The sequence below is a fragment of the Peromyscus maniculatus genome, chromosome 9 (genome assembly GCF_049852395.1).
Source record: "Peromyscus maniculatus bairdii isolate BWxNUB_F1_BW_parent chromosome 9, HU_Pman_BW_mat_3.1, whole genome shotgun sequence".
Lineage (NCBI taxonomy): Eukaryota > Metazoa > Chordata > Mammalia > Rodentia > Cricetidae > Peromyscus > Peromyscus maniculatus.
Genome location: NC_134860.1, coordinates 48,222,758 through 48,234,589, shown reverse-complemented (window position 1 = coordinate 48,234,589; position 11,832 = coordinate 48,222,758).

The following is an 11,832-nucleotide window of genomic DNA, read 5'->3' as shown; positions in this document are numbered from 1 at the left end:
TGTGACTTTGGCTAGGCCTGAGAGTTTGAGATGGTGTGGGTGGGTAATATTTCAAGGAATCTTCAGCTTGCACTGGTGCAAAAATTGTGCATTCCAGCCTACCATGGGGGATGGATCTGGTAAACATGGTCTCAGATCTTGGATCACAAAACTGGACCAGTGTACAGGATATGTGCCCCAGAGCTTGGATATGGTGTGGATGGGCTATTTTCTGGAAGACTCAGCAGACTGGGATGATGCACAGATGTGCATCTGGGGCCAAGTCTAGAGGTTGGGAACAACACAGGAAGGCTAGGTTCTGTGGGGCTTACCCGACTGAGCTGGAGCACAGGACTCGTGACTCAGGCTAGGCCTGGAAGTTGGATATGATATGGGCACGTTAACATCAGGCAGAGTTTCCAGGGTGGGCTAGTGCCCAGGATGTGCAACTGGGGCCAAGACTGGTGGTTGAGAATCGGAAAACTCATGAGACTAGAGTGGAACACAGATTGTTGGACCCAGATTAGGTCTAGTGATTGGGAAGGGTCCTAGTTGGCCAAGATCAGGCAGACTCACCAGTCTTGGGCCATACACTGGAAGTTGTGAACAGCTCAGCCTCATGGGATTCTCCTTGATTTCTTTCTTGGTGTATTTTCAGTTGATATATAGAAAGTATATCAAGGTTTTCAAGTTAGTTTCATATCCTGCTCTTTTGCTGAATATGATTACAACCTTATTAGCCAGAAAAGAATACTTTACCTTCCTCCTTTCTTATTTGTATCCCCTGTTTTATTTGTGTGAAATTACTCTTTCATTTATCTTACCACTCTAGCTAAGAATTTAAGCACCACATTGAACAGAAATTGAGAGACTGGGCATCCTTATCTTGTTCCTCACTTCATTGGAAATTCTTAGAGTTTTCCTCCATTTCTTGTGACTGTGGACTTGTTGTATGTTGCCTTTATTATGTTGAAATATGTCCTCTATATCCTAAGTTTTTCTAGGACTTTTATCGGGAAGGCATATTGAATTTTTCCCTTTTGTTGAAATAGTTCTTTTTCTCACATAATATATCCTGATATGGTTTCCCCTCTCTCTACTCCTCCCAGTTCCTCCCCACCTCCACTTCTACCTGGATCAACCTCATTTCTGTCTCTTATTAGAAAACAAACAGGCTTCTAAGAGATAATAATAAAATAAAATATAATAAGATAAAAGAGACCAATAAACACAGTGGAATAGGAAAAACCAAACAAACAGAAGGAAAAGAGCCCAAGAAAAAGCACATGAAGCAGATATAGATGCAGAGATGGACTCATTTGCACACTCAGGAATCCCATAAAAACAGTAAATTGGAAGCCATAATATATACGCAAAGGACCTGTAGGGTAAAAGGAAAGAAAAACATATAAATCAAACAAAATAAAAAAGATAAAATTATATATATATATATATATATATATATATATATATATATATGTGTGTGTGTGTGTGTGTGTGTGTGTGTGTGTGTGTGTGTGTGTGTATGTATCTCTGACATGATATTATGAGACAAGGAGCCTCCAAAGATGCTATTGAATTCATTTTCTGTTGGTCATCTAGTGCTGGGAATGTAGCCTACCCTTAAAAGTAGTTTGTTTTCTCAGTGAGACTTCCTTGGAGAAAACTAAACTTTCATTTGCAAATGGTTATCAGTTGCAGAAGCTTCTGGTTTAGGATGGGGCATGTATCCACTTCTTTCAGCTCTAGAACGCCCTCTTATGTAGACCCATTCAGACCCTGTGCATGCTGCCATACTCTCTGTGAGTTCCTCTGTGCATATGTTCTGTTGTGGTTAGAAGGCCTTGTTTTCTCGGTGTTTTCCATCTTCTTTAGCTCTTAAACCCTTTTAACTTCCCACAGAGCTTCCTGAACCCCGAGGGAAGGGATTTGATGGAGATAAACAATTTAGGACTGAGTCTTTCAAGGTTTCTCACTCTGCTTATTGTCTGGCTGTGGGTCTCTGTATTTGTTCCCACCTACTGCAGGAGGAAGCTTCTCTGACGATGGCTGAGGAAGGCACTGAACTATGAGTGTAGCAGAATGTCATTAGGAGTCATTTTATTGCTATATTACTTTATTAGAACATTAGTATTTGATTTTTTGCTTACATCCCTGAGCTATCTAGTCTCAGGTTTTTGGTCACAAAAGCAGTATTGGGTATGGGTTCTATCTTGTAGAGTCGGCCTTAGATCAAATCATATATTGGTTGGTTATTTCCACAAGCTTTGAGCCACCATTGTACTAGCATATCTTTCAGGCAGGACATCATTGAGATCAAAGTGTCTGGCTGGCTTGGTGTTTATGTTTCTCCTTTGGTAGCATGTAAAGTACCTTCCAATAACAAAGATGCTAGTGTGTAAAGGTGAAGGCTCTGTGTAGACACCAACTTGAGTTCTCCATGTTCAATGCATTGCATAGGTTTTGTCTTCAGCATTATGGCCTTGCTATCAGTTTGTGGAAAGCAACCCATAACCCTTTGGTCAACAAATCAATTTTGGTCCTGGAAGCTTCACTTGATGACAAGAGGTATCTTTCTAGTTGGGACTCTGTCTTCCACATTATTTGGTGATTTTATTTAGAGTCCCTCCATATATGTATATATGTATGTATGTATGTATGAATGTATGAATGCACGTATATATATATATATATATATGTATATATATATATATATATATATATATATATAATGAAGCTTCTACTGTATTAGTTTTTCATACTACCCCTCAAGTGGACCTTTAGCTGTCTCTGCCTGTATTCCCTCCCTCATCCCTCTCTTTCCTTCCCCCTTCCCCATCTGATTCTTCAGTTCTAGTCCACCCCATCCATCTATAACTATCTATTCTATGTTCCTTTCTTAGGGAGATCAATCTTCTCCTGCCTCCCCATCCTTCATTCTATACCTAACTTCTGTGATTCTACAGATTGTAGCTTGGTTATCATTGACTTAACAGCTAATAGTCACATAAAAGTGAATACATACCATATTTGTGTTTTGGGGTTTGGGTTACCTCACTGAGGATGATTTTTTCCTAGTTATATCTATTTACCTGTGAACTCCATGATTTCTCTTTTCTTTTTACATACAAGCAATATTCCATTGTGTAAATGTACCACATTTTCTTTATCCATTCATCTTTGAGGAACATCTAAGTTATTTCCAGTCTCTGGCTATTATGAATAGAGCATCAATGAACATGCTTGAGCAAGTGTCTCTCTAGTAGGATGAAACATCCTTTGGGTATATGCCCAAGAGTAGTATAGATGAATCTTGAGGTAGATCAATTCCCATCATCCCGAGGAATGGCCACACTGATTTCCTGCCAGCAATGGATGAGTGTTCCCCTCATTCCAGAGTCTTGCTTGCGTGAGCTATCACTTGTGTTATTGATCTTAGCCATTCCGATATGTGTAAGATGAAATCTCAAAGTAGTTTTGATTCAACTTTCCCTGATGACTAAGGATGTTGAACCTTTTTTTTAAGTTTTCTCAGCCAATTGAGGTTCTTGTGAGGTGACCCTGAAGTTTTATGTTCTGGTCCCACTTCTTGTTCACACTAGGCTTCCTGAGTGCAGACATAAAGTCACCATGCAGCCTCTGGCTTTTGCCACCAAACCTTTCTTTCATACCTTCCTTACCATGATGGACAGTGTCTTTTAGAACTGTAAGCCAAAATTAACCTTTTCACCATGACTTTGCTTTGTCAGGATATTTTAACATAGCAATGATAAAGTAGCTAGTTTGTGCCATGCTACACAGGTGAGCAAACCAGAAGTGTCTTAGAATCATGATGTGTTTGATTTTGAACTTATTTTGATTATCATGTGTTTAGAAAACTTATGTTATTGGCAACTGTACCACATTCTGTCATGCAACCCCGTGTAGCAATGCTATTTTGATAACATAGGTCTAAGGTTTATCATTATAGATAATAAAGCACTTTATATTCAAGTTACACTGGAAAGTTAATACATATTTAACTGTTTCTCATGAAAACTTCAATTATTTAAGTAAACTTGTTTTTTTGTATTTCACTTTCACAGGTGGGGACATAAAGCAAGGAGCATATATAGGATGGGTTAAAGAGTCATATGTTGAGCTCTCTGTCTCAATCACGTAGTTTCAACTATCAGATCATAACCAGGTTTTTAAGAAAAGATTTGTTTTATTTTGTATGCTTGGGTAATTTTCCTGCATGCATGTATATATGTTCATCATGTGCATCCCCTGAAATCATGATGGTTGTGAGCCACCATGTGGTTGCGGGGAATCAAACCTGGGTCTTCTGAAAGAGCAGCGCTATCTCTCCAGCCTCCCATAACCAGTTTTATGTGCAAGTTCCTGAATTCCAGCTATCTCACCATTTCTCATGTAAACATGAGTCTAAAAAACAGGTTTTTTAAAAAAATGTACTCAACATTTTTCATGATTAAATGCTTAAAATATGAAAAAAATACTCAATGGACTCAACAAACATCTATAGAATGTTCTATCCAAATACCAAAGAATACCTACTCTGCTAAACAGTACATGGAAGCTTTTCAAAAATAGACTCTCTCCTGGGACACACACACACAAAATCTTTACAAATTCAAAAAGATTGAAATCGCTATGTGTACTCTTTCTGGTCAGAATGAGACAAGCTCTTTCAAGGTCTTTCTAGACAGATGTATCACTCTAATAGCAAAATCTGACAAAAACCATAAAAAGAAAACTATGGGCCAATATTCCTGATGAATATAGACTCAAAATACTCAATAAAATAATTGCAAACAGAATATGTTAATACATCAAAAGATTATACATTATGAACAAATTAGCTTTATCCCTGAAATGCAGGAATACTTCAACATTAGTGAAGAAATGTAACCATAGAATCATGGATTGCTAGAATTCACATTGTGAAAATAACCATTCTACTAATAGCTATTTACAGACTCAATCCTGGTCAAAAATCCTCATCTCATTCTCTGTAGAAATAGACAATACTATCTTACAGCCCATATGGAACCACAAAAGGCCCTGGGTAGACAAAACAATTCTGAGCAAAAAGAACAGTGATGGAGAGGTTACTGTTCCAGATCTTAAGATATATTACAGAGCCATAGTAATAAACACAATGTGGTAATGACACACACAAAAAAGACATGCAGACCATGGAATATAATTGAAGACCCAACCATGAGAATCCATAACTTCAGCCATTTAATATTTGATGAAGACATCAAAAACATATTCTGGAAAAAGAAAACACGTTTAACAAATGGTGTTGGGAAAATTGGATGTCCACATGCAGAAGAATAAAACTAGACCAGTATCTATCACCTTGCACAAAAACTAATTACAAATGGATCAAATATCTAAATCTGAAACATGAAACACTAAAGGTACCAGAAGAAAGCAAAACATGGACAGTGTTCTCCACGATGTTACTGTAGGAAAAGAACCTCCTGAAGAGGACTTCAGTTGCTCAAGAATTAAGGCCAACTGTTGACAAGTGGTTTTTCATGAAACTAAAATATTTTGGCACAGCTAAGGAAACAATCAACCAGGAAAAGAGGACGCCCACAGAATAGGAGAGAATCTTTGCTGATATATATCTGATGGCAGATTAATATCTAGGATGTATAAAGAACTCAAAAACAAAGTGGAAAAACAAAAAAAATGATCCATTTGAAAAATAAACCTAGGATCTGGAAGAGAATCCGAAGAAGAAGAAGAAGAAGAAGGAGGAGGAGAAGGAGGAGGAGGAGGAGGAGGAGGAGGAGGAGGAGGAGGAGGAGAAGAAGAAGAAGAAGAAGAAGAAGAAGAAGAAGAAGAAAAAGAAGAAAAATTGCTAAAAATATCTCAAAAAGTGTTCACAATCCCTAGTAATTAAGGAAATGCAATTCAAAACAACTTTGAGATTTAACCTACTCCAGTCAGGATGGCAAAAATCAACAGAAGAAATGACAACAAATTCTGGAGGGGATAAGGGCAAAGAGAACTCTTGATGTGATAGTAAACTGGAGCAGCCAGTATGGAAGTAAGTGTGGAGAATTCCCAATAAGCTAAAAATAAAGATATCATATGACCCACCTATACCATTCCTTGGCATATGCCCAAAGGACTCACTATCCCATTGCACCAATACTCCCTTAGACATAGTTTTTTGGGGGGAGTGGAAGGGGCTTTATAGTTTTATTTTGTTTCTTAAACATTTTTTATTGATTCTTTGGGTATTTCACATTATGCACTCCAATCCTCTCATTTCCCAGTCCCTCCATATCCACCCTTCACTCTTTTATGGTCTCCCACCAAAGAAAATTTAAAAAGACATAAAAAAAACCAAATAAAAATGTTAATCAAAAAACAAATAAACAAAAACAAAAAAAACCAAAAGAACAAAACAAACAAAAACCAATTGGCTCCTCTATCTTTCCTGACTATCCAGCACCTCTTCATTCATCCTGGTGGCACTGGGAACTGTGGTGTATCATGCAGTAGACCCTTTTGTCCAAATAGCTTTACTTGCAAATGTTCATTGTGTAATGTGTTGTTGGTCAGGTTCAAGGCCTCTGGCTTCTGGTACACATCACTACTGGACCCTCACTGAAACTGCCCTCAGATATCCTGCTGTTGCCCCAAGTCATGGAGACCATGGTCTATGGTTAGGCAGCATCAGCCCCTTCACATGCTTCCATAGGTCAGAGATGAGGTAGATGTCGGGGAGTGCCAACTCAAAGCCCTGGATGTGTGCCTGGGTGGTAGGTGGATTGGTCAGTCTAAGCTGTTGGAACCACCCTCCTCAGATGAGGGGCGGAGCTAGCTCTCCCACACCAGAGCTGAGGGGTGGGGCCAGCTTTCCCAAGTGAGTGTGTGGGGGCAGATCATTGGCCACTATCCTAGTGCTGGCAAGGGGAGGGGTCGGCTCAGCACAGCCCTTGAACTTCAACACATGGTTCAACACGTGGTTTGCATGGGACCCTGTAGTAACACGGGCAACTGGACATCAACATAGACTTCAGCTACAGCAGGACCACAGACCCAGACATGGGCATCAGCAGCAGCTTGGGCCTGGATGTCACCATGGCCCTGGATGCCAGTGCAGGCCTCTCACATTGGCATGGGTCCAGCAGCAGCATGGTCCCTGGACTGTAGCGTGGTCCCAGGTGGTAGTCCAGACTCTGGGCATCCATATGGCCTTCAATGGTTACAGGAGCCATGGACAGACCTTCAAGACAGATGCTGGCTATGGGAGGGTCACAGGCCTGTTGCAGCTTGGGCCCTGATGTCACCATGGTCCCAGGTGACAGCGCAGGCCACTCTGATTTGTATGGTCTCAGAGGTAGCATGACCCTCGGACCACAACATGGCCACATAACCTGGGCATCCATGTGGCCTTTGGTGGTAACACAGGCATGGCCATCAACACACCTCTGGCTGTGGTAGGACCACAGACCCAGATATGACCCTTGGCAACAGCTTGGGCCCAGATGTCACCATGGTCCCAGGTAGCAGCATAGGACACTCAGATCTGCATGGCCACAGCTGCAGGGTGGCCCTCAGACACCAACATGGCCCCAGGTAGTAGCCCAGACTCCAGGCATCTGCACAGCCTTCGATGACAGCAGACACCATAGATGTCAACACAAACTCTGGCTGTGGCAGGGCCACAGACCCAGACATGGCACTACCCTGCAGCTTGGGTTCAGACATCACCCTGTCCCTTGGTGGTAGTATAGGCCACCCAGATAGGGATGGCCCATTTGGTGCCATGGCCCTCAGTTACCAACATGGCCACACGTGATGGCCCCAGACCCTGGGCATCATTACAGTCTTTGGTGGTAACAGAAACCATGAATATCCACACAGACTGTGGCTGCAGCAAACATGGCCCTTAGTAGCAGGCCCTGCCCAGATATCACCATGGCCTCGGTGGCAAGCAGGCCACCCACATCAGCCTCTTCCTCATCACCTTTGCCTCTTCAGATCTGCCCCTCTCTGCAGGACATGAACAATTCTACGTCTCTCTTTCTCCCATATCCCACCATATATTTGCACACCATAATGGTGTCAGTGGTTTCTTCTACTTTCCCAGGCCAATCAGCACCAGAAGGGTGTCGCTCAGCCATTCTGCTTGCTGTCTTTTTCACAATACCTAGGAAATGGAAATTACAACCAAAGAATGGATAATGAAAATGTGTGCATAAACACTGTGGAATACTATTTGACTGTAAAGAAAAACAAAATTAGGAACTTTGTAGGTAAATGGATTGAACTAGAATAGATCATATTCAGTGAGATAGCCCAAACCCAGAAAGACAAACATCACATGTTCTCTCTTACTGGAGACCCCTAGATCCAAATCTCTGATACAAGTATATACCGTGTAGTAACAACAGAAATCAGGAAAGTAAAATGGGACTCTTGGCAGGACAGTGTTGCTGGGGAGCAATGGAGAGGAGGCTATCTGGGTACAAGTGATCTGATCAGGGAAACGGGAAAAGGGGAGATAAATACAGAGGAAGGTAGGAGGAGGATAAAATAGCAACATGAATATCTGAAAAAGTGACAAGGAATTATACTATTACTCTTTGCCTAAAAATAACCTAAAATGTATATAATTCACATATAGTTTTAATGAACTTTTCTCATCTGGTCTGGTGGTGCTCCCTCCAGGAGCCAAAGACCACCCAAGGAAACCTCTAGTACCAGATATGAAATGTCTGAGTGTTGGCCAGGGATTCCTATGAGACTCCCCATATATATAGCTTCTTCCTTCCTTCCTTCCTTCCTTCCTTCCTTCCTTCCTTCCTTCCTTCCTTCCTTCCTTCCTTCCTTCCTTCCTTTCTTCTTTCTTTCCTTCCTTTCCTTCTTTCCTCCTTCTTCCTTCCTTCCTTCTTTCTTTCTTTCCTTCCTTTCTTTCTTTAATTAAGAAATTTTTTAATTCAGTTTACATATCAATCAAGATCCCTCTCTTCCCTCCTCCTGCCTCTCCAGCCTCCCCCTCCCAACCCACCTCCCACTCTCTCCTACAAGGAGGTAAAGCCTCTCATGGGGAGGTACATTTAATAGAGGCAGGTCCAAGCTCCTCTCCCTGCCTCCAGGCTGTGCGAGGTATTCCATCATAGGTAGTCGGTTCCAAAAGGTCTGCTTACGCACCAGGGATGGATTATGATCTTACTTCCAGGGGGCCCCTTAAGCAGATCAAGCTACACAACTGTCTCTCTATGCAGAGGGCCTAGTCCAGTCCATTGCAGGCTCCACAGCTATTGATCTAAATTTCATGATTTCCCACTAGTTTGGTTTGGTTGTCTCCGTAGGTTTCTCCATCATTATCTTGATGCCCGTTGCTCATAAACTCCCTCTACCCTCTCTTCAACTGGACTCCTGGAGCTCAATTCTGCCCTTTATTAACCCCTAGAGGTGGAAGTCAAGTCCCTATTGATGAAGGTACCATGAACTTCAGAAACAGGGCATGGAAACCCCTGGTCTGGAACTGAATGTTTCCTCCTTGACAATTGACTTATATGGTGCCAGGAGTTGCTATACAAGCTTCCAAAGGAGGGGCACAACTAACAGCTCTACCCAGCTGTGACACCTATGAACTGACATGACACAATAACCCTATTGGTACAGCAGTAGCATACATACGTTGGTGTTAACCAATAACAATCTAATTGCACTTAAGACCTGTTTTACAGAGGGAAACCATACCTGGTATTGGAAACCTGGCTAACTACTCAGAGTTAGTAAAATTGTGATTATTGGAGGAGAATCTACAGCTACTGATTTACTAAACCTGCACAATCCTTAACTGCAATTTATAAATATTTGTCCTATACCAATACATAAGGGTAGTTTTCACCTCTCATTAAGGAAACTTCTCCCGCAACAGATAGAGACCACTACAGAAAAACTACAACCAACCAAAATTCAGAGTCGTGGAGCCCAGTCCCAATGAAGACATCCTAAAAATACTCCTGCACCTGAGACTCAGGGAACATTGAAGAAGAGGGTGTGGACATACTGTAAGGGCCATAGGATTAGGGAGTTTGCTGTGACACTGTATCTCATAGTAACAGCAGAAGATATATTCATAAAATCTCCTCCATATGACCACCCAAATGTGAGCTGAACAGGATGATACCAATAAACATACCAAACTAGATGGAGAAAAGCTCACAAGGCTTTGACTCCACATAAATAACTAAATAAAACTGTGAGTGGAAGGGGTGGTCCTCCCCAGAGAAGAGCACACCAATAGGTTGTCCATGGCCATTGGTCAGCTCTTTAGCCATACAGACAAGAAGCATTAATTAAATGGATTCAACAGGTTATATCTAGGAATATATATGCATGCAATAACAATTAATGAATAAAAGGGGGCCACATATTTGAAAAAGAGAATACATAGGAGGGTTTGAAAGGAGGAAAGGGAAGGGTGAAATACAATTAAATTACAAACTCAAAAATAAAAAAGACAAGAAAGAAATATGCAGGAATTATGGGGTGCCATGAAAATGCCAAACCTCCAAATTGTAGGTATAGGTGAAGAAATAGAATCTAAGGTCAATTATCATAGACCATATCTTCAACATAATCATAGAAGAAATGTTTCTCAAATCACAGAAAGACATCCTGTATAGATATAAGAAGCACACAGAACATCAGACAGACAAGATCAGATAAGAATTCCTGATCTGTAAACACACAACTCTAGTTCCAGACCTCAGCCTGTGAATCTTCTTTGTGTATAAACCACCTTTCCTGAGTAAGTTGTTCCTTCTCTTTCCTCCTTCTCTCAGCCCTCCTCCATCTACAAACCCACAAGCCTTGTTCCAATTGAACCCTCTTCATTTGTGAACCACTTTGGCCTAGCTGGAAACCTGTGGTTTGGGAATTATATTTTCCTGATTCACTCAAACAGGTTATTCATCAGCTTTATATGACCCATCTCAGGTCATACATCATCCTACCCTGGAAAAAAAATCTAAGGAAGGCCAGATTATCACATTGTACACACAACAAAAGAAAGATGTCCTCATCCCTAGGTTAAATTGAAAAAACAAAATGACATGAATGATCAAAACATCATCCCCTCCCTCATCAAACCCACTAGTCTTATAGATGTGTTTGCTAATATGAGTTCCATGATACAGAATTTTAAAGAACAACCATAAACTTATCAAAGAATTCAAGGAATCAAAAAGAATGAACAAACACTTCCTATAACTCCAAGAAGGCACAATAAATGCCTGAATGATGTTCAAGAAATTATAAATACACACCAGAATGAAATAATGAAGATAAGATTTGAAAACAGAATTCAATAAAGAGATAGAAACATTGGAGAGGATGAACACAAGCCATAAGACCTAGCTGTACAACTCCTTGGCATCTTCCCAAAGAACTCAACATACTACTACACGGAAACTTGTTTAGCTGTGTTCACTGCTAGTCTATTCGCAACAGTAAGAAAGTAGAACCAGTTGAAACATCCTTCAGCTAATGAATGGATAATGAAAGTATGGAACATATACACTGTGGAATATTATTCAATTGTTAAAAAATTATAAATTTTTTTGGTAAGTTGGTGGACTTAGAAAACATTATATTAAGTGAGGTAACCCAGAAAGACAATATCGATTATAGATGTAGCCTTTGATTAATGGTGGGCCCCTATTGCTGAAGAAATTGTATACTTAGAACAGGACTTGGATGATTCAAGCTGTATCTGGCTTGAGAGCCTCTTTCCTGTGGTGTAGCTTTGATGGTTCCGGGAAATACAATGCAAGATGCCAAGGAGGTGAAGCCATTAAATAGTCC